Source organism: Trachypithecus francoisi, unplaced genomic scaffold (assembly GCF_009764315.1).
Source record: "Trachypithecus francoisi isolate TF-2019V2 unplaced genomic scaffold, Tfra_2.0 Lachesis_group0, whole genome shotgun sequence".
Taxonomy (NCBI): Eukaryota; Metazoa; Chordata; class Mammalia; order Primates; family Cercopithecidae; genus Trachypithecus; species Trachypithecus francoisi.
In genome coordinates, this window is record NW_022681453.1 from 43,873,728 (window position 1) to 43,897,640 (window position 23,913).

General features: G+C 36.6%; 1 protein-coding gene across 1 annotated transcript in view; it reads left to right on the forward strand.

The window, feature by feature from the left end:
* The window catches only part of CHL1 (cell adhesion molecule L1 like), a 213,934-nt gene that overhangs the window by 34,865 nt on the left and 155,156 nt on the right, over positions 1-23,913 (forward strand). The window contains 1 exon segment of the mRNA XM_033210478.1: positions 13,718-13,797. The gene's annotated coding sequence lies outside the window, so the exon portion shown is untranslated.

Sequence of the window (23,913 nt, forward strand, 5' to 3'; positions counted from 1 at the left end):
TCCTAATGGGGTTAAGAACCCCTTAACCTGATAATTCAACCAATTTTCCTTTCACGTTAAGTGGGAGTCCTACTATTTTAGTATTAAGTACCAGAAGGATGAATTTTATATGTTGCTTTATATTTACTATCGGTTTTGTCTAACAGGAATCTTGTGCTGTAAAATATCTACCTTTCAAATTCCCTGGGAGGAGAAAGACAATGTATACTGGAGATATGAATACTTCTCCACAATACTTATACAAAATAAAAATAATTACCTTGGTGATTTCCCGTATTAAGGCAGATTTTTTTCCTTCCTCTTTCCTCTCCTCTCTTTTTTCTGTTAAAACCACCACCCTCATCATTACCACTGCCACTTTTATCTCTTCCTGCTTGAATTGAGTAGATAATTGCATATGTACAATTTCCTAGAGAACTGAAGCAGGCCTAGCCCATAGGTGAACTAAGTTTCAAAGTTTGCAAAGTAAGACTGGATTAACTATATTTTCTGTTAAGTGTTGGTTTTAATTTAAAAAAAAGTTTATATTAATTGAAATTTTCAATTGGGAGTGTATGTTTTAAAACCTTATTTCTTCTTCTTCTTATTTTTTTGAGACCAAGTCTCATTCTGTCATCCAGGATGGAGTGCAGTGGCATAATCCTGGCTCATTGCAACTTCTACCTCCTAGGTTCAAGCAATTCTTCTGCCTCATCCTCCTGAGTAGCTGGGATTACAGGTGCCCACCACCACGCCCAGCTAATTTTTTGTATTTTTAGTAGAGACGGGGTTTCAACATGTTGGCTAGACTGGTCTCAAACTCCTGACCTCAGTTGATCCTCCCCCCTCGACCTCTCAAAGTGCTGGGATTATAGGAGTGAATTACTGCACCCGGCCTAGACCTTATTTCTTAATCTCTAAATGTGTTTGGTGTGACACTCAACTATATTTTCAGCTTACCTAGCCCAACATAAATTTTATTTTAATGAATGGTTTCCAATATTTTGACTCTCTTCATGTTAAAAATATCTCTGGATTTCCTTATTTTTGATTTATGTACTTATCAGTATTCGGCAGGAATGCAAGTCATGGCAACAACTGATGGTTGACCAGACGTTATGCTTAGAATTCGTATATTCATCTCCTCAACTGAGAAGGTTTTGGTGTCTACCATTACTGACCTCACTGTGAGGAGGCACAGGAGAATCATGATCTCATTCTGTATATTAGCATGTCGTTACACATTATTAATTTAGTATTTTGAGTGACACAACTGTTTTTGTATATCAGTGTGTTTGTATACTGTCCCTGGAGCTCTTTGTACTGAGTTATTTTTATTTCATTTTTACTAACAATATTTTGGGAATTGTCATTGAATTTGTACCTTTTCTCCCTTGCACTTTACGATAATTAGCATATTGCTATAGTAAATTAAAAGTTTAATAATTAAGGTAACATTTAGATCCTGTCAATAACTATAGCCTACTTCATTTTTGGAACATCTTACTATGCCCCTTTGTAACAGTTTTAGGTTTTTTAAGAAGTCATTAGAGTCATTTATTTATGCTCTGCTGATTAGCTACTTATTTTCACAGTTTTACAAGTTAGATGTCTGTACTTAGATGTTTTTTCCAGATCGAAGTTTCTATTTGCTCATGAGTAGCTATAAAATAATAATTATCATTAGTTAGACATTTTCTGTGTTACACAGTTTGCCATTTATATATTCTCATGGCCACCCTGTGAGTGAAATGAATCAGGGGTTGGTAACTCCAGTTTTTAAAAAAAAATGAAGAAAGAGACATTCAGGGAGGTTGTGGCATACTCAAGACTCAGTGGCTAACTAGTGAGTGACTGACATGGTGCTGTTCTGTTCATTTAACTTTACATTTTAGTCTAGAATTTTCTCATTACTCCACTCCCTTCTCTACTCAAAGACCTTTTTCTAAAAGAAACCAAGGAACAGTTAAAATTTGTTCTCTAAGGTTAGGGCTGGACTCAAATCATTTCTGACAAAATCAGTTTGGTCCTTTCTTTCCTCCTTTTTTTTTTTTTTTTCTTTTTCTTTCTCCCATAATGAATGAAGACATCCAGCCTCCTTGAAACCTTGAAGATATCTGAGAATACAAAGATACCAAACTGGAGTTATCTTCCTGACACATAAATCTGATCTTGTCATTTCCTACTACAAATCCACAATGGTCTTCTTTTACAAGATAAAGTTTAATTATCTGAGCATGACACCTAGGGCTCTTCACATTCTGTGCAATCCAACTTTTCAGCCTCATCTCTTTTCATTATCTATTGCTTGCCCTCATACACCTCATCTTCAGCCTCCCAAATTTCATATATCTTCTCGACAATGCCCTGCTCTTTAAGGCTTCTGAGTTGCCTCTCTTGCTCCTGTATACCAGCTCCCAACCCCAACAGGAATGCCATTCTTTCTGTTGTAGCTTACTAAACTGGGCTACTTACCTAATCAAATAACTATGTGGCTTTGGAGAAAATAGTGTTTTTATTTCTTAGCATGTTTATTTTGATGCAAAAAAAAAGTGTAACGCATGATCATTAGAAATATATCTATTAAATTAAGTCATCTTCAATCTCTCTTTACCACTTTCCTCCCATAATCAATGGTAGCAATTTGATATTTTTCTTTCCAATGTTATTTCTCATGTAGACATTAATGTGTAGTATTTTTTTGTATGAGCAAAATGAAGCTCACATCCTATATAAAATGTTGTAGTGCTTTATTTCACCTAATATTATACAAAGTCACCACATTCAATATTCTTTGAAAACACAACTTTTTAAAATTATAAACTTTTCTAATGCATAACTATATTCTACATATTTAATTATTTCTCTCTGATTGGGCACTTAGGTTGTTACCAAGATTTTATTGTTATAAATGACACTCAGTAAAGATTTTTCCATTGGTATTTGGGCATATATTAATATGCTTAATCCAAACTTAGCTAGATTTCTAGATCTGTGCATACTGGCCACGTGAACACAAAAATCTATGTTAGGATATTTTAAAAAGTCAAAATGCTCATAATGTTATGTAGAGATAAACAGCATATGATTTTTACATGTGTAATATATTCATACATATATCTGTATGTGTGTATATGTGTGTGTATATGAGTGTAGCTGTAGTACTGGTTGAATATTAATATATCAATTGGGGAAGGAAATACACTGATATATTATTTCATAGATGATGTCCATTTTATTATGTATACGTGTGTGTATATATGTATATGTGTATGTATGTATACATATATATTTGTATTTTACCAAATATCTAGAGTGAGCATTTGTTACTTTTATGATAAAACAAAACTCCCACAATTATCCACCTTAACCAATTGCTGTCTCCTACAAATCCTTTCCAACCTGACTTCATGGGTAGAAAGCGAGTTTCTGCTGGTGAAAGAGTGAAACTACTTGAAAATTATTTATTGCCTCCCAAGGTTCACTGTAGCATGAGACCTTAGGTAGTTATCAAGACTAAAATACAAAGACAGCCCTGAAAATAGCTGGGGAGTGTGGACAAGTACTGAAAATTAGTGATATTTAAAGGAAAACAGAACGTTTAGCTCTTGGTTTACTTTGGGAGAGGATGGGATTCTGAGGCCCCCATGCTGGTGATGCAAGGATCTTAGAAGCTGGTCAGGGGTTGAAAGCCACTTGAGCAAATACTCAGTCCAAAGCAGCAGGTGTAATGGCTCAAGCAGGATACAGAGTAATATCCTGAGATTGTCTATGTTTAGATAAGTTTCTATTTTGGGGACACAGGGCTCCCCATTCATGGATGTGCCTTGAGTGTAGTGCCAGACACAGAATAGTCAAGTAATATGTTTTTGGATGAATAAACAAAGACGCTTTGTACAATGCTCTGGGACAGAAAGGCTTCATAATAGTGATGCTAACATCTTTTCATACCTAAATAAGCCTAAAATACTTCCAGGCAGTTTTCATATGTATTTCTTTTTTTTTTTTTTTTTTTTGAGACGGAGTCTCGCTCTGTCGCCCAGGCTGGAGTGCAGTGGCCCGATCTCAGCTCACGGCAAGCTCCGCCCCCCGGGTTTTACGCCATTCTCCTGCCTCAGCCTCCCGAGTAGCTGGGACTACAGGCACCCGCCACCTCGCCCAGCTAGCTTTTTTTTTGTATTTTTTAGTAGAGACGGGGTTTCACCGTGTTAGCCAGGATGGTCTCGAACCCCTGACCTCGTGATCCGCCCGTCTCGGCCTCCCAATTCATATGTATTTCAATGTGACTTCATGATTTATAATTCTGCTTTCTAAACATTATTACAAATATTTGTGTCACTCAGCTTGCAGCCATAAAGAACAAGAGTTTGCTTTAAAGGTGTACTGATGCTGTAGTAACACCTTTGGCAATATTTAAGGTTATCAAAATTATAAAACTCCATCCTGGAGAAATGGTCATGTGACATTAGGCAATATGTAACATCTTTATGCCTTAGTTCGGTCATTGTTAAATGAGGACATTTTAAAAAAGCAAAACAGTATCTACCTCATGGTTTGTAAGGATAAAATGAGTTAATAAAATGTAAAGCACTTAGGACAGTGCCTGGCCTATAGTTAGCTCTGTATAAGTGTATCCCATTATCATTACCAAGGAAGCTTGACATTGGTATTAACTTGCCCACAATTAACTGGTTTGATCAGGTATTAGTTCAAGGTGATATTTGAGTCTACCATCACATACATTTTGGACTATATAGAAAAACATAGTGCTTCTCTATAAATGGTTTGCAGAATTACTACCGCAAATTTTAATGGCCTTCTACTTCCAGGGGAGGCCATCTCCAATTGCATTAGAAAGTAATATAAAGTAGGAACTGGGTCCTCTTTGAGATCTAAAAGATTATCTATTTGATTTATTCTTAACTTAAAACATTGACATTTTTGCTTATTGCTTTCAAGGCTATTTCAAACATTTCTTTTGATATACTATCTTTGATAGTAGTGAGAAAACAAGAGATACCTCTACCATCATACTCCAAGGTGGGAAACAGAGGACTAGCACCTCCAGAAGAGGGCCTCTGGCCTCTGACAGGTGGGGCTTTTAAGTTTCATGATTTGGTATTGGTGCCAGGATCTGAGTTTTGAGGTTTGACTATGCAACACGCTTAAAACACGGCCTCAAGGATTGTTTGGCTGCCTCAGCATTCGTGGTGGGAAGACTAGCGAATGAATGGTAAGAGATTTGGACCTTGCATGGCAGCCTTTGGCCTCAGGCCCTGCTCCACCTGCTTGGTATTCTGCTATGATGAATTAGCTACAGCTGGTTTCCCAGGAGCTTTGTCATATCCACATTTGACTGCGGAAAAAAGAGGAGTTAATTAACTTTCCCAAAGTGACACAGCTAGTAAGTGGCAGAGCTTATTCATTCATTCAAGAAAATATTTATTGATGACCTGTTGTTTGCTACGTGCTGGAGCTGGATCAAAACCCTCAAGTGTCTGAGTGTTATTGATATCATCAATCAGACCCAGGTCCTTCTGGGTCAGCCTTCTATAGGGAAGGGAAGTGGGGAAGTGTTCTTGAGAATGTGTCTTGGTTCCCCATGATGTTCTTGGACAGTAGTGATGAAATGCATATCCTCATTTCTGTGAATAAACTGTGCCTGCACTGGCCAAAACTGTGTCTCTCCTTTTCTGGAAGCTATTTATTTCTTTAACATATATGATCCATTATAGTAATGTAATTCTATTGTGTATGATTTGCCCTAAGTTTATTTCTGGAGGATTACCTGTCTTCCAAGTTGTAATAGCCCAAGGTTGTAGAAAACATAGTGATAGTCACATTTTGTGTCCCTTAAGATTTTATTTCAGTCTATCGGTTCTGTGTATTCATCTTTCCACACTAAAGATTTCTAATGTTTTTAATCTTCCTCTGTGTGAGTCCCATGGCCCCAGTCTCTTAAATAATATAGTGCCTTTCTCTGTACCTCCTTCAGTCTCATTATTAGAGAGTTTAAAAAAAGTCATAGACTTCTAAGGCAAAAAAAAAAACCAAAAACTTGTAAATAGCATTCAGTTAAAATTCTCATGTTGTGCATAAGGATTCTGAGGCCCCAGTTAGTTAGGAAACACGTCATTAATAGGGAGTGTTACTGACATACCTAGCAATCAAACTTGTTAGGACCTCTGACTTGCCTTGAAATATTCTTTGCTGATAATGCTCTATTACGCTGTTAGCCTCTGATATGGTTTGGCTCTGTGTTCTCACCTAAATCTTATCTCAAATTGTAATCCTCATGTGTTGGGGGACGGACCTAGTGGGAGGTGATTGGATTATGGGGGTGGTTTCCCCCATGCTGTTCTCATGATAGTCAGTGAGGTATCACAAGATCTGATGGTTTAAAAGTGTGTGGAAGTTCCCCACTCACTCTCTGTCTCTGCTGCCACCATGCAAGACGTCCCTTGCTTCCCCTTCACCTTCTGCCATGATTGTAAGTTTCCTGAGGCTTCCCCAGCTGTGAGGAACTGTGAGTCAATTAAAGATCTTTTCTTTATAAATTACACAATCTCAAGAAGTTCTTTGTAGCAGTGTGAAAACAGGCTAAATACAGCCTCCTTTAAACAGTTGAATATATCTTAAAAATAGTAAAAGACTGAGGTATAATCCATTTGGATTCCTTTTCTTAAAGGCGCTCAAGGTACTTGAGATGAGTGATGCAATAAGAAAGAGGATCTACTGTAGATAACAGCACAGGCCTTGAGGTTACACAAATTAGGTTCATATCTTGGTGCTGACATTTATTCTCATTGTAACTTTGTAAATAATACCTAACTTATTTGAATTCATTTACTCTTCTGTAAGATTAAAGTTAGTGGTACCCAAATTAGAGGTACTTGTATTACATGAGATTATATCTAAATTGTTAAATATGATGTCTGACATATAATATGTCTTCAACTGATATTAGAAAAAAAAATCACGTATGATGTTTAGTAGAGAGTCAGTATCTGTGATTTAGTAAAGAAATGCTAAAACTCATGATCAGAAATAGGGGCTATTTCCATTTAGAATGGTCTTTCAGAAGTATTCTTAGAAAAAAATTGAACATCTTCACATTGCCTATATAAGGTTTTGCTGATAAATAATTCCCAAAAGCAAACATTAACAGCTTATCATATTTTTCTAGTTTTTACTTTATTGTACATTATTTTATGTTAGACATATTGAAGAATTTCTGTTTGTGTGTTCATTTTTGCAGTAATAGTAGCTTATAGCCTATGGAATATTATGTGCCTCATGTATCATTCTCCTTTTTAAAAGATATCGTCATTCAAATTTGTATTGAGCGTTTTGGCACACATTTTGAAGGTCTGGGCCTGCATGAGTTGAATGAAGAACTGATCCCCGTCAGGTAAATGTTAGTTGATGACCAAAAAAAGGTGTTTTCCATCCCAGTTTCTTAAGAATATTGACCTAAATATTGACTAAAAGCTGAGGTGCTCACAGCCTTTTCTAGCAATTTAAAAAATCACTCAAAATCTCCAGTGTTTAAAGATCAGTTGAGATCAGATACATTTTAAAAGGAAAAAAATTTAAAATAGCCAGTTTTGATCTCAAATGCACACACATATATGTAGAATAGGCATTTTTTGTCAATGTATGTGTATTAAGCAACCAATATTTGGCAATCTGACAGCCATTGTGCTTGAGTACTAGGAAGGCAAAAATTAGTAAGATCATTTTTCCCCGACCTCGACTTAAGGAACTAAAAGTCTTGCATAAAACATTGTAAAGAAATGCTTTTCTGGCCAGGTGCAGTGGCTTACACCTATAATCCCAACACTTTGGGATCACCTGAGGTCAGGAGTTCAAGACCAGTCTAGCTAACATGGTGAAACCCCATCTCGACTGAAAATACAAACAAAATAGCTGGATGTGGTGGTGGGTGTCTGTAATCCCAGCTACTCCAGAGACTGAGGCAGGAGAATCGCTTGAACCCACGAGGCTGAGGTTGCAGTGAGCCAAAATCGCGCCTTTGCACTCTAGCTTGGGTGACAAGAGCAAGACTTCTAAAACAAAACAAAACAAAACACTTTTTTTTTTGTCTTGTGAGAATAAGGCATGTAGCTGCTCACACATGTGGCTTATACAGCAGCTGTCAAGGTTCATATGCTACCATCCAGGGTACTGCGTGATTTCCTCCTGATGGCTGAGTTGAGTGGGGACTTTCAAGTAGGGGGGACCTGGAGACTGATCTCAAGTGTCCCTCCCAGCTTCACTGGACATCATCAATCAGGACAATGATATGGCTGCTGCTACTGCAGCTGCCCCTTGCTTTTCACAGAGCACTGGCTAGATCTCAGCCCTGTGCTAAGCAATTTTTGCATGTTAGTATTGTTCCTCCAAGCCATTCTGCAAAACAGATACTATTATCCCTTATTTACCAAGGAGACAATTGGAGATCTAAAGGTCTACATGATTAGCTTAAGATCACACAGCAAGTAAGTGCACACATGCTGTATTTTCAGTCTCTCTGTCTCTTTTTTCTCTGCTATAGCATCTCTTTTGACAGACACTGTGCTGGTAATGTGCTCCCTCCTGCTCTATGAAAGTGTGAAATTCATACCTGTGGCTGTAAGGTGAAGGAACTATTAATACTACTATTAATTGATATGTGTAGCTTTAATGCATTCATTCGTTAATTCATCTAAACAGTATATATATACATTTTAAAATTATTTTTTCGTAGGCTTTTGGGAAACAGGTGGTATTTGGTTGTGTAAGTTCTTTTATGCTGATTTGTGAGATTTTGGTGCACCCATTACCTAAACAGTATACAATGAACCCAATTTGTAGTCTTTAATCTCTCACCCCTCTCCCACCCTTTCCCCAAGTCCCCAAAGTCCATGTATCATTCTTACGCCTTTGCATCCTCATAGCTTAGCTCCCACTTAAGAGTGAGAACATATGATTTTTGGTTTTCCCTTTCTGAGTTACTTCACTTAGAGTAATAGTCTCCGGTTCCATCCAGGTTGCTGTGAATGCCGTTAATTTGTTCCTTTTTACGGCTGAGTAGTATTCCGTCATATATATTTATCACAATTTCCTTATCCACTTGTTGATTGATGGGCATTTAGGCTGGTTCCACATTTTTGCAATTGCAAATTGTGCTGCTATAAACATGCGTGTGCAAGTACCTTTTTCATGTAATGACTTCTTTTCCTCTGGGTAGATACCCAGTAGTGGGATTGCTGAATCAAATGGTAGAGCTACTTTTAGTTCTGTAAGGGATCTTCACGCTGTTTTCCACAGTGGTTGTGCTAGTTTACATTCCCATCAGCAGTGTAGAGGTGCTCCCTTTTCATTACATCCACACCAACATCTACTATTTTTTTTTATTTTTTCATTACGGCCATTCTTGCAGGAGTAAGGTGGTATCGAGATGTAGTTTTGATTTGCATTTCCCTGATTATTAGTGATGTTGAGCACTTTTTTCATATGTTGTTGCCCATATGTATATCTTCTTTTGAGAATTGTCTATTCGTGTCCTTAGCTCACTTTATGATGGGATTGTTTGTTTTGTCCTGCTAATTTGTTTGAGTTACTTGTAGATTCTGGATATCAGTCCTTTGTCGGACATATAGATTGTGAAGATTTTCTCCCACTCTGTGGGTTGTCTATTTACTTTGCGGACTGTTTATTTTGCTAAGCAAAAGCTCTTTAATTAAGTTCCACCTATTTATCTTTGTTTTTGTTGCATTTGCTTTTGGATTCTTGGTCATGAAGGCTTTGCCTAAGCCAATGTTTAGAAGAGTTTTTCTGATGTTATCTTCTAGAATTTTTATAGGATCAGGTCTTATATTTAAGTCCCTGATCCATCGCGAGTTGATTTTTGTATAAGGTAAGAGATGATAATCCAGTTTCATTCTCCTTCATGTGACTTGCCAATTATCCCAGCATCATTTGTCGAATAGGGTATCCTTTCCCCACTTTATGTTTTTGTTTGCTTTGTCGAAGATCAGTTGGCTGTAAGTATTTGGGTTTATTTCTGGGTTCTCTATTCTGTTCCATTGGTCTATGTGCCTAGTTTAATATAAGTACCATGCTGTTTTGGTGATTATGGCCTTATCCAAAGAGTATATATTACATTTTATTATGGTGCCAGGCAGAGACATTGGTACAGTTAATATATGCCCTTACGGAACTCAAGATTTTTTATACAGAATAAGGAATAAAAGTAAATAGGAATATTTATAGCTGTTAGGCCTTTAGTTAATTCTGTCTAGATGGAGTTTCAAATTACTTATGATTTGCTGTCAATTCAGTACATAAGGAGAAATTTACTTTATAAATAGCTTAGAAAGGAGTCATGTCGTAAAATGACATGTCTCAAAATGTCTCGTGAAGCCAACTTTTCTTCCAGCACGGCAAGAGATCACCATTTCTCTTGCTGAGCATCTAATGAAGTCATAGGTGTGCTGTAGAGGCTATGTTGTGTGAAAAGTACTACTTTCAAATATTTGATAACTTCAGAGTCACAACATGCTCATATTCAGAAAACATGTGACCCTGACTTCCACTGATCTGCAGCTCGCATATTACACCAGCCATGGGTAGGTTATTTGCTGAGTGTACCCTCATAACCCAGTTTTTACTGTATCTTGCTTTTGAGCAAGTACTATTTCTCCTTCCAGTACACTTCCTCTCTGTTTTTTTTTTTTACTTTGCCGCAAGTCAGTAGAGTTTAATTTAACTAGTTTATTGTGCATACACTATGTTTTCTTTCAGTCATACTTTTCAAATCTTAGTAACAAAGCAAACAACCAATAAGGACCCAAATGGTTGTTTTGCCTTAAATTACTTTCTTTTTAGTATTTTCTTTTTAATATTCCTCTCCTTTCTTATTTTACATTCAGTGGGCATATTTATTTGTATCTCTTAAGTAAAAGAAACTAAGAGACTTTGAAAACAACACACAACTTTTCACTAATAATAGAGAATAAGATGTTAGTATCTATGTCAATGGTGGTGAGGGAAAGGGTAAACACTTTCTAGAGTAAATAAATTCAAAGGATTGTACGTCATGTTAATATAAAAAAATTAGAAAGATGTTTTCTTAGATTATAGTAGTGTATTGTGTATATACCCTTATCTAATAATGTTTGAGCCTATCCCTCCACTATGTGTATATCCTAAATTGTACAGAGACACTAGTATGCTAAAATTTATCATAAGAAAACGGTAAGAGAAATGTTTAAAAATGAGATGAAAATCATAAGTACATGTGTATGTGTGTATATATATGTATATATGTTTCAATATTTCTTGTTGCATCCTAAAGATGGTCTGTGTACTTCTTTCCAGAGATCATGCACCTACAACATGAAGGAATGAAAGAAAACCTAATAATACAGAGACTGGCCAGGCACAGTGACTCACGCCTGTAATCCCAGTACTTTGGGAGGCTGAGTGGGGTGGATCGTGAGCTCAAGATATCGAGACCATCCTGGCTAACATGGTGAAACCCCGTCTCTACTAAAAATACAAAAAATTATCCAGGCGTGGTGGCAGGTACCTGTAGTCCAGCTACTTGGGAGGCTGAGTCAAGAGAATGGTATGAACTAGGGAGGTGGAGCTTGCAGTGAGCCAAGATCATGCCACTGCACTCCAGCCTGGGTGACAGAGCGAGACTCCGTCTCAAAAAAAAAAAAAAAAAAAAATTAAAATGAAATAAAATAATACAGAGATAATTCTTCATTTACAGTAAACACTAAGAACACACACACACACACACACACACAGAGAGAGAGAGAGAGAGAGAGATTAGATTAGTAACAAGGAACTTACATACATGATTAATGTGAGTGCCTTCTGAACCAAAGTTGAAGGAAGCAGATGAGAGCTCTGTGGGTGTAGGCTGCTGCTGTGAGCATACAAATAAGTTTGATTATAGCTACAGTTTCCATGCCTAATGCCAAACAACTGCCTTGAAATTTCTAAGTGAGAGTGTGGCGGGTAATTCAGCACAAGTACTGATCTCTGTTGTCATGAGTGTCCTTAACAGCGGTAAGAAATGGGGACCCATTGGGAAGAGCCGCCTGATGTGGCTTCTTGACATGATGGATTTTGGAGAGATGTCTTAGACAGATCTAATGTTAGAACAATAACAGTACTACCATGGCTGTAGGAGATCCTGAATGCATGGCATTCTTTATCACTGAGATAAAGAACATTCTAGATTAAGTCATTTAATGTTGACCTCAGCAAATGGAACAACAGGGTCAGCAAATCTCATTTTGAATCAACATATGCAAACATTGCATTATTTCTTTTCCCCACTGAGAGACTGTTGTAACACACACAGGATGCTGCACACAACAAAGTGGGAGCCAGGTTCTGTATTATTCTACTTAGGTAAACTTCTATTAGCCTGCGGAAGTCAGTGAACACAATTATATTAAAACAATGTGTACCATGAACTCATTGGTTAGAAGCCATATTAAACGCAGTTTCGTGCATGGTTAGTCATCCATAAACATTTCTGTTTATAATAATAATGGTGTCAGAAGTAGGCCTTATGGGGCTGAAATGAGGTTACTAAACAAAAGTATTAAGGGCAGAGTCTGTGCAGTGTGTCACTTGGTCAACTGGAAAGCAGTGACGACTTTTCTTATACTTGCCAGGGTGGAATTCTTCTCAGTGTATTGGTGTGAGGTTCTCTCCGGAGGCATTGCAATCTGTTTATAACTTCTTGGCAACAGCTTTTGGAATAAGGCTAAAGAGATTGTCAAATAATACACAGAGTGGAAATGAGTTGCTTGAATTTTTCAGCCGTCTTCCTTTTCTTAGGGCCAAAGATGTAGTTTTATAAATCTCCTTAATCCGTAACTTCTACCAGAATGAGTCAGAATTATTACATGGAATTTAGCTCTTCTAAATGATGTTCAGTCATTAAATTATGACAGCTGGTATGCAAAAAAAAAAAAAAAAAAAAAGTTGACTTATTCTGATTGTTCTGATGCCTAATAGAAAATCTAGTTTTTAAAAAGCGTGTTCATGGGGTGGCATTCAAAAACAAGCTTAAGCAATCTTTTTGAGATTGGGAGCCAATCCTTGAGACACCTGGGAATGAACAGTAAGAGGATTGGATATATTGGTTGAATCAGTCCCCTCATTTCACATGTTGTTGTTTTAAGAGATAGGCGACTTGGCAAACCAAGGTGAGACATGACCTCTTGAGTTGAAGGCTTATGTTCACTCTTCAGTTCAGAGGTCTGATCTTTGAATGCTTCCTGACAAAGCTCTCCTCATTATGGTCTATATCATTTTATTTTGACAGATTAGTCACAGCATCAGACAGATGCAAGTAGCTATTGTGCCACACAGGCCAGGAGAACTGCTTTGTAGAAATACTTACAATTGTGGTCTGTTGCAAAATACGTGAATTCATGAGAGAAGACACATCGATAATGTTTTCAATAAGAAGTGTAATTATGTGGCTGCCTTTTGCATGCCTGCCCTCTCTGCTTCTTTTGTTCCTTGACAGAAATTCACAGGACCCATTTTTTGGCAACACAGTAATACTATTGCTTAGGTATTTGAGTGGAAATTTTGAGGGGTGTGGGGAGAAAGAAAAATTAAATCTGTTTTTTTAAAGAGAAAATGTAAAAATTAATTTAAAAGTGACTCCTTAAGTGATAATTATTTCCAAAATTACAACTTTCTAATCTATCCCTAGGTGCTGTAAACTGCAAACCATAATCCTGTCTTCATACTGCAAACAAATCACAGTGGAACTAAGGGGAACTTAATTTACTGGTAAGAATATTTTCCTTAATCAGTTGTTTTACGCATTTTTGATTGTATTTAATTATTGCAGTACACAGTGCAGGAGTCACACAGAATAAAGATAAGGAGACGTTGCAGAACTTATGTCTTCACTACAGTCTTAGTGTAGATATGGACCAGATATATCATACGGTGAAGGTTTTTTTGTTTTTTGAGTTCCATTAAATTGCTGGCTTGTTTTTGAAAGAACAAAACCCTTACATTAAAGTCATTTTTCTTGTTGGCTGACCTGTTAGCATAGTCGAAAGTGGAATATTTATAATATTTATCAAAATGTAATTTTTAATAGAAAAATAGTTTCGTCACTGGGATTTGAGAAGGTTGACTTCTAAGGAGGCTTGAAGTTTCAATGAGAAAACCTGTATTTTCAGGGGGTAAACAGAGCTCATGCTTCATAGTCTGAATGACTTTCAGCTTCAGTCACTGTTCCTTGAATTTGAATCCATTTGAAATCTGACCTGACTCCTTGATTGGAGTTTTTTCAAATTCTTTGTGCAACACTAACCTGAATTATAACTAATTTAAAAGAGTTTGGAACAATGAGAAAAGTCCACGTTGGAGGGAGGGCCAAACACACAGTGATGTAGTTCTAGTTAAGCTATTTAGCTATTTTTATGATCCATGTTATAAACCATAAAACTGGAATAATAGTTGTAACCGCCTACAGGTGCAGCCTAAATTAGATTATTATGATAATGCATATTAGCACTGGGTTTGGTCCATACCATTGTGTTTGGTTCAGTAAGTGCCAATAATTAGTATCACAACTAGTTTTTGAAGGCAAAATGATGGGAGGTAAAACAAAAATGAGTAGTAATTTTTTTCTCAAAGATGAAAGAGTGATTTTCTTACTTTCTCAAGAGCATATTATGTCACCAAGAGAATATGCACTCCAGAAGAATTAAGATGTTACTTGGTTCATGAACAATTTTTTTCTATGCATTTGTTGCAAATGAGACCTTAATACGAATATAAAATAATGAAGACAATGTGGAAAGAGATAGAGCATCTTGACTTTATGAGTCGTTGTTAGCATACCTGGTTCCTGGTAACCCCTAGCGGCCTTCTAAATGAATGGAGGCTATACCAAGAATCAGTCTATGAGGAAATTGTGTACTTTGAAAAACATTTATTCTCTTCTCTCATCCACTGGAGTGGTTTGGTCTCCACTATTTTTAGATCTTCGCTTTGGGACTTTCCCCAAGAGGGGTTCTCCACACAGACTTTCTCACCACAGGGGTTCTTCAAGTCTCTTGTAACATTAAAAATGGTTTGAAGCATGTTCTAATATCCTTAGAGAAAACTCTTCCCAAAATCTGATTAATCAGTTCCTTTGATGATGATTGTATGGGATACATTTATTCCATTAAAACCCTTTTATGATTTCACTTTATATGAATTTCTAGTTCGTAAGAAACATAGGTAAATCTTCTGAGATAGTAATGAACAAAATATAATACCCAGGGTATTAAATTTTAAAAAAGAGATTTTCATACTACCATGAGGAACCATAATTGTGGTTGTGTCATGATGATGTATTAATAATTGTGTCTCTTGACATCATGAAAATGGATGGTAACCTGCAAAACACCCTTCTTGCTCATAGCCCTGCATTCTTTCCTGTATTTTATTGAATTATGTTTATTTCTTGTGTTCCTCTTGGTGATTGATGAAATCATTATTTAATTCAACAAAATAAGTTCCCTTACTATCAGTTTTCATTGTGCTAGGGAAATCAGCTCTCAGGTTTCAGGAAGGGTTTGTGGAATCACAGTCATAAAACACCCACACCCACACCCACACATGAACAGGCATTTACCTAATCTTCAATTTTCGTTTGAGAATCTCTCCTTCGGAAATTTCCTCCCACAATACCCAGCCTCTCAAGAATTTAAAAACAATGGAGTAAAATACTCTTCAAGCTCTGATTAGATTACAATATATGAATGCTAATTTTGTTTTTATATGTTTCAACACCCAAATTTATCTGAACTTAGGGCACAATAAGCAGTTTAACTGTTAGAAATCTTATGAGATTGAGTTTGTGCCTATCAGATGAATATAGATTTATATATACATTTCAATTATTGCTCTACCTATGTATAATTTATTCAAAGGTCACGTTATCCATGCATCTTAACAGAAGGCTTAAATAGTTGAATGGCAGAGACTACATTTTTGCTGCAGAAGATCATGATAAAACATGTGCTGAGACTGCTTGATGGTACTTATCTCTACATACTGCATCTCATACTGGTTTATGGATTTGGATGACTTATTTTATGTCAAAGACATAGAGTAGAGAAGAGAGTATTTTCATTTAAGTCTTAGTTAAGTTCTATTCTATGAGACGTTATAGCTGCCTTCTCTTGGTGGTCTGTGAAGTTTTTATAAAGATATTGATTATTTTCCAGTGACACACAAGTCTACTGTCAGAGACCACTCAAATGCTTAATTACACCAGGATTTGGCTCCTATACCCTGAGGAGGACACGATTAACCAAATCCTCCTTTTTAAACGTTCTCAGGACAATGAGCTGCACATTCTGCACAAATGCAGTTTGCTTGACTAATTTTACCTCTGCCTCCTTCCAGCTCTGTTTACATGCTTCAAGCTCAGTTGAAATTAATTATTTACACAATGGTCTCGTGAACATATCTTTGAGGGCAAGTTAAATTTTTATTTGCATCATTACCTGTGAGAACACAACCTGAGACGTATTAGATGCTCTGTAAGTGTAGAGGTAGGGAGAAAGAGGAAGAAAGAGAGGAAGAGAAGGAGGGAAAGATTTTCCTGATAGATCACTTCTTAGACACTTTCTGTGCTGAGAAGTTCTGAGATTGCCTCTCTGGATCCTGTTATCTTGGCAGTCTTGCTAAGAGTTTCCATTAACACTTAAACATGATTACTGATGAGTCTTAATGTTCCCTTAACTAGCAGATCTCTGATGGCCCCACCTAGCAAGTGGGACCCTGGTCAAGAAGTTCACCTCTGTTAAATAAATATGCATAGATTTTCAACATCCCTTCAGATGCATTCAGAGATGATAAAAGATTCCACTGGATGCTAGAACATTGTGCATAAATAATCAAAGTTGTATGCACCTCAACAATGATGTTAACCCATATCCTTTTTTTTTCTTTCCCCTGATATGAGGATATGAGTGCATCCGAATTAGTTCCATGCCCTTGTCCCAGAATTAATCATTTCTATCCATATTTGATGTCTATACCTTTTAAATATTTATGGGCTGTTATGTTCCTTTATTGTTGTTCACCCACTCTGGGGACAGTCAGAAGCCTCACATTTCTTCCTTAGCCAAACACCCCATTCCCTTCATCCTCTCTCGGCTGTTCTTTGGATTACCTCCAAATTGCATACATAATTTTGGTATTGAGGTGCCAAAAATACATTTGTTTCAACTGGAGTCTTATTGAAGTTGCTTTTACTCAAATCACGTACACAAATAAATGTAATTTCCAAGGCATGAAAATTCAGTAAGTTCTCCAAAGGGAAGCTGAGGTATACAAATATTTCATTATAATGCTACAGGTAGATTTTAAGTCACTGGGAAAATTACATCTCAAAATCAAAAGATTATAGAATGAGCACTATATGGAGAATTACATTTTAAAGCATAGGCCTGTGATCATTTTGCAGGTTTTTGTTGTTACTGTCAGCCTATTGGTTTTTATTAATAATTTTATTGAGGTATAACTGATACACAAAGGACATATTTAATATGTACAATTTGATGAGTTTGGACATTTCCAAAGACTCATGAGACTGTCACTGCAGTGAAGGTAATACATGTATTTATTAGTTCCAAAAGTTTCCTCTGTCCCTCTTTGTTTTTGTTTGTAAGGTTTTAATAGGCTCAAGCTCAGTCTTCATAGCCTTTCTTTAAGTTAATTTTTTTCTTTCTTTGCAAATTTAGAAGGCAGATTCATTTCATCAAAAGAAAACAGTTGCTCAGTTGCTATTGCATTGCAGATAAAAGACTGACCATAATGACCATTAAATTATTAAAGAATAAAAGATACCGAAACTCAGCAAAACTTGGGTGATCTCTTTAATAAGCACACACTTTTAATCTTATATTGACATTTAAAAGGACTGTTCAAGTAGCAACATGACAGACTGCACATATAAAACGTCCATGAAAATATGTAGCACAACCAAATAACTTAGAGCAAAATCCAATGAAAGGAGAAAATTGTGTTTCCTCAAGAAAATGCTACTTTTGCCCTAAGGCAATTCTTGTTGGAGAAAAATACCGTGTAGAACATTGACACAAATCACAGACATCTCTTCTAAACAGTGGGTTTTATTGGACTGCACACGTGTGCAGATATTTAAGGCCTTGGAAAGGAAGCAAACCAGTGAAATATATCACTATTATCACCAACACAACTGCAGAGGGCAAAGAGCAGACACATCTCAGATCCTAGTGATGAAGCAGGGAATTAAAAAGTAAATCAGAGCCTCTGATCAAAGACTAATTTAGTCTGTCATAATTGATTTGCAGTGGAAGGAAGCCTCATGCACAAAGATCAAAGATTAGTGACTTCACATTTACCACAACATCCCCACCCTAAAGGAGGGAAAAAAATTAGAGAGAAGAAAGGGGAAAAAAGAAGAAGAAACATATCAAAGCTCACTAAGAACCCTGTGCAATATAATCTACCTTTCTTAAGGATAGCATGCATTATTAGAAAAATGAAAATGAATTTTATTATGGCATGTTTGAGTTCTACCTTTGAAAGAGTGAGAAACTGGCACTATTGGCTTAAGTAACTTATTTGCAAACAGACATTATTAGGCAGAGCCTTTTGCTGCAGTTGCTTCTCTTTATTTGTAGCCCTTCAAATGCGTACATTAAGATTCTCTTCACAACTGCAAACAGCAGGTAAATCATTGTTTATTTGAGAGACTGTTGCCTATTGAATTTAAGTTGGTCACAGACTTCAGTCCATGCTAACATACTAATTGTTAACTTCTTGTTAACCAGTTTCATCAAGCCTTATGTAAATTGTTGCTTCAGTACATATTGTGAGTGTAGCCGGCTCACTAACTGTGTATGAATGTTATATGGGGAGGAAAAAGTCCTGTTTCTCTATTCTTTTAGAATCTGTACCTGGGGCCTGTGAATTAAACTAACAAAAGACAGACTGATAGGAGAAAAAAAACATACTTTTTTTTTTGAGACAAGTCTCACTCTGTCACCCAGGTTGGAGTGTAGCGGTGCAATCATAGCTCATTGCAGCCTTGATCTCCCAGGCTCAGATGATTCTCTTGCCTCAGCCTCTTGAGCAGCTGGGATTACAGGCATGCATCACCATACCTGGCTAAGTTTTTATATCCATAGAGATGGGGTCACACTATGTTGCCCAGGCTGGTCTTGAAATCCTGAGCGCAAGCAGTTCTTCTGCCTCAGCCTCCCAAATTGCTAGGATTACAAGCCACAAATTTTATTTGATGTTAGTAATTTAATTTTTACATGCAGAGAGGATATCATAGTAAATAAGTGAAAACTCAGAAAAGCAATTAGACCAGGTTTGTATACCATTTTAACTAAGGGTGATAAATTGTGCAGAAGTGACAAGACAAAGGAAAAGAGATTTAGGCTTCTAGGAGCAGTTAATAGTGGGAAGTTAAGTATATGGGCAAAACTAGTGGAAGATTAGGGTTATTTTTAGTAAGATTTGTCTGTGCAGATCCGTCTCAGTACTGAGTTTCTATCTCCAGTGATAGTGGTTGTCCTCCTGGTACAGCAGTGGGAAGGGGCAAGACCCTCACAAAAGGAAATGCATGTCCTCCTTTTAGGCATATAGTGGGGAGGCAAAGAGCTCTTTCAGTATTTGCTGTTCCTGACTGCCTTCAGCTCAAAGTAAACCTTATGCCAAAGTGGCGTATTTTGGGGTGACATATTCTGATCTCTTTCAGTTCCTATACATTATATTCTCCTGTGATTATGCTTTGTGTGTGTGTGTGTGTGTGTGTATATATATATATATACATTTTTTTTTTTTTTTTTTTTGAGACGGAGTCTGGCTCTGTCGCCCAGACTGGAGTGCAGTGGCCGGATCTCAGCTCACTGCAAGCTCCGCCTCCCGGGTTTATGCCATTCTCCTGCCTCAGTCTCCCGAGTAGCTGGGACTACAGGCGCCCGCCACCTCGCCCGGCTAGTTTTTTGTATTTTTTAGTAGAGACGGGGTTTCACCGTGTTAGTCAGGATGGTCTCGATCTCCTGACCTCGTGATCCGCCCGTCTCAACCTCCCAAAGTGCTGGGACTACAGGCTTGAGCCACCGCGCCCGGCAGCTTTGTATATTTTATGACATTTTAAACCTGTGCCATGTGTAAAATGACAGTGAAAATGAAAGTAATCATCTCATTAAATGTTTCTCTAGTTGTCTAATTATAGGGTGCCTTATTGGTTCGTAGGAATTAAGCATTTTCAAAGGCATTTATTTAACAATTGTTTTTGTGTGGCTGTTAAGAGCCACAGGGCTGAAGAGACAGTAGCAAACAAAGAGAGACACAGTTCTTAACCTCACGAAGCTTATAATCTTATAAAGGCAGACATGTTATTCAAGTTATAATGCAAACAAATGTAAAATTGCTGCTCTAATAAGTGCTAGAACATGGTGATTTGACCTGTGGTGGTCAGAGAAGGCTTCTCTGAGCAACAAATGCCTGATCAGAGATGAGAAGTAAACTAAACCAGAAAGTAACACTAGAAGGATCCATTTGATTGGGAACTTTAGTAGAATGCTTTCATTTTTCTTGAAATAGATGTGGAATCCATCTGTGCTGGGGAGGTGAAAAATTAGTCCACCTATCAGGCAGAGGACAGACAGTGCTGTAGATAATTTACTGAGAATGGATTTTAGGTCCAGAAAAATCTGAGTTCCAACTTTAACTCAGTAACTTTTTGGTTGAAGATTTGGACAAACTAGTCAACCTCTCTGAACCTAAGGCTGCTAATCTGTAAAGTGGGCTCATAATCCTTATCTCAGATAATCATCTCAAGTAATGTTTGTTATCAATGTCATCATCATAGGGTTGATTTGCAAAGTCATTTTAGGCAAATCATTTTATCTCTTTGAGTTTCAACTTCACACTTCTTTAAAATGAGGTAAAATGAGGGATGTTGGATTAAATGTTTTCAAGATTTCTTCCAGCTCTACATTTCCACAATTTTCCAAGCAAATGTAAAACTGGAAATTTCAGTCTAGATATCATGGGAAGCCTATGCCCTGGAAAGTTAGAAAAAGTGTTGTTTTTGGAAAATAGACTTTTTAAAAGAGGCATAATTCCACCCTTAGCAATTTTACTTATATTTCTTTAATCCACACTTAGAAGTTTCTATTATCTTAGATTACATTTTATAGCACATATTTCTTCTGCTAAAAAGCCGTTACAGTGTTTCAGTGGGAAGTTTAATTTCCCATTATGGTTGGTTTCTCAAATCATTCTATTTGTAACTGTCACATTTTTACAGTCCTGTTTAAAACAAATTCAGTTTTTCAACCAAATATAGCAAGCTGAGTTGGAAATTGAAATCTAAGGACTGCAAAATCAAATGATAATAAACCAACCATAAGGTTAAACTTTCCAACAACCACAATCTTAGAGACCACCAGGAAATTGTGTTGCTTGTTTCTTATAATATATAAAATAATATTTTGAAGATTCTTGTGACTGAAGTAAAATTTTATTACATTTCTAAATCTAGAAAAGGAAAACTATTTTTAACACCTTGTTACTTATTTAAACATAAAAATATTTAGTTTGATTGGAGCCTCTTCTTGACTCTATTTATGTTTTATTTAAATTACTATTGCTTTAGCTATACAAAGCCTGCTTTTGATTATATTTATGGTAAACATTTAATCTTTCTTTACAGAGCCACAGATTTAAGAAAGCATCCAGATACATATATATATATATATATTTCTATTTTGGTATTTTACAACCTCACTCTTATGTTTTGTATAATAAGTACTCTTAAGTGCTTTCATATTTATCTTCATTTTTACCTTAGGAAACACACATTAAATATATTAAATAGGCAGCCCAGGTGCTATTGTCCTTATGTTACAGGTTAGAAAACTGGGCCATTGACTTATTCAAGTTTGATTGTATATTTATCGAGTGAAAATTAGATCTCATATCTCATATCTTCTAACTTCTTATTTTGCATTGCCTTACTGATTTTCCAAGGTAAGGCAGAACCTACCCAACCAAATGAAAGAGTACTGACATGAATTAAATCTGCTTAAATGCCTCATGGTCTGATTGTCGTCAATGATGGTAGCATTCAATGGTATTTTATTTTGATTTACCCTTCCGTTTGTTTCTTATAATACTTCCCATTTTGTTAGCCTATGTATAGATATGCTTTTCATTAGTGAATGTCCAATTATCATGCTTTCATTTTCGGTGGAAGACTGATTAGCATGGATTAATTAAAGTAATTAAATAATTATAGTTACTGTAATATAACCATATAGAAATCAACATAGCATGGTCTAATTATCTAGTAGTTAGGAACATGTGCTTTGGAGAGGTGATTTAAGTGGGCTTGAATTTGACCTTCCATACTTACTAATAATGTGTGCTTTTGCAAGTTACTTAATCTTTATGAGCCTTAATTTCTCATCAGTAAAGAGGAGATAGTAGTACTTACAAAGTTTATTTTTAATAGACACATTTCTATAATTGTACTACATTTTATACATGGTAAAAGCTCAATATTATTATTAACAATACTTTTATTGCCCTAGCCATGGCCGTGACATATCTCACTATGAACCAGTTATGTTCCCTTAGCATCATAGTTGTAGAGGATGGGACAGTTAATGTAAGTTAGGTTGTTTAGAGTTCTTCCCTAAGGATTTATTGAATTGATGCTCAAGTAACAGAGCTGGTATCAGATAATTATACCGGTACATAAGCAAGAAAGAAACAAGAATAAGCAGAGGTGTTTGGGTTTCTGGATCCAGGGGTCCCTGTAGCTGGTTCCTTCTCCACCTTTTCTGTAGTTTTTGCATGTGGGTCAATACAGTTCCATAACTTAAGTTAGTTTAGTTTGATTTGGGTTCCTGTGACCCACTAATGTAATCCAACAATACAACATCTTAAAAGACACATTTCTTTGTTCTTCAAGTTAACACGTATTACTCACAACAGTATCTTACTACTTATTTATTTATATGTTTATTTTCTTTCTCCCAATTAATAAAATGTAAGCTCTATTTGAACAAAAACTTGCAGCATTCTTTCTTCAGCTATTAGAAAACCTCTACCACCTACTAGGTTCTCAGTAAATATTGGGCAATAAATGGATAAAAAGATAAAGGAAGTAACACTTTTCTAAAAGTGCTCCTGAATTAAAATTGCATCTGTGTTCTTTCCTGAATAGACTGGAAAAGGACACAAATTTAATATTTATTGAGAACTTACACTGAGCTAGCCATCATGTTAGATATAATATACCTTTTGAACTTGATGGTACTATCTCCATTTTACAAATGCACAAATGGAGGTACAATGAGCTAAAGTCAAATTGGTGACCTCCTGGTTCTCTGCTCAGACCGACCTTTGAGAACCAGATGCTTCCCCAGCTGCTGGGATGTGTCCAGTAGCTCGCACTTACGTGTCAGCTCCGTTTTAGGGATTGCCTCAGTGGAAGAGAGTACTCCTTTGTACAATGTCATGTCCCCTTTCCAGGAAAGCCCACATCTAATGCCTATAAAGGCCCAACATCATCAGCTCAGCTCAGGACAACACTAAGAATCATTCCTGCTTCAGAACACCCTGTAGGGTACCCTCTTCCCAAAAATTGATCTCACATCCCTCACTAATAAACAAGACTCTTCTTCCCAAGGAAACCAACCTGCTATGGTAACTTTCAAAGATCTCTGCCCAAGCTAGTGACATGGCCTCTCTAAGGAGGTAAAGTGGGCTGATACCCATTGAAGCTGGGAGAAGTATAGTTCCAAGGTATGATTTGAGAAAGGGCTAGGTATTTTCTAGGGTCTTGAAGACAGGCTTTTTAGCTGGGACACAGGGAGCTGA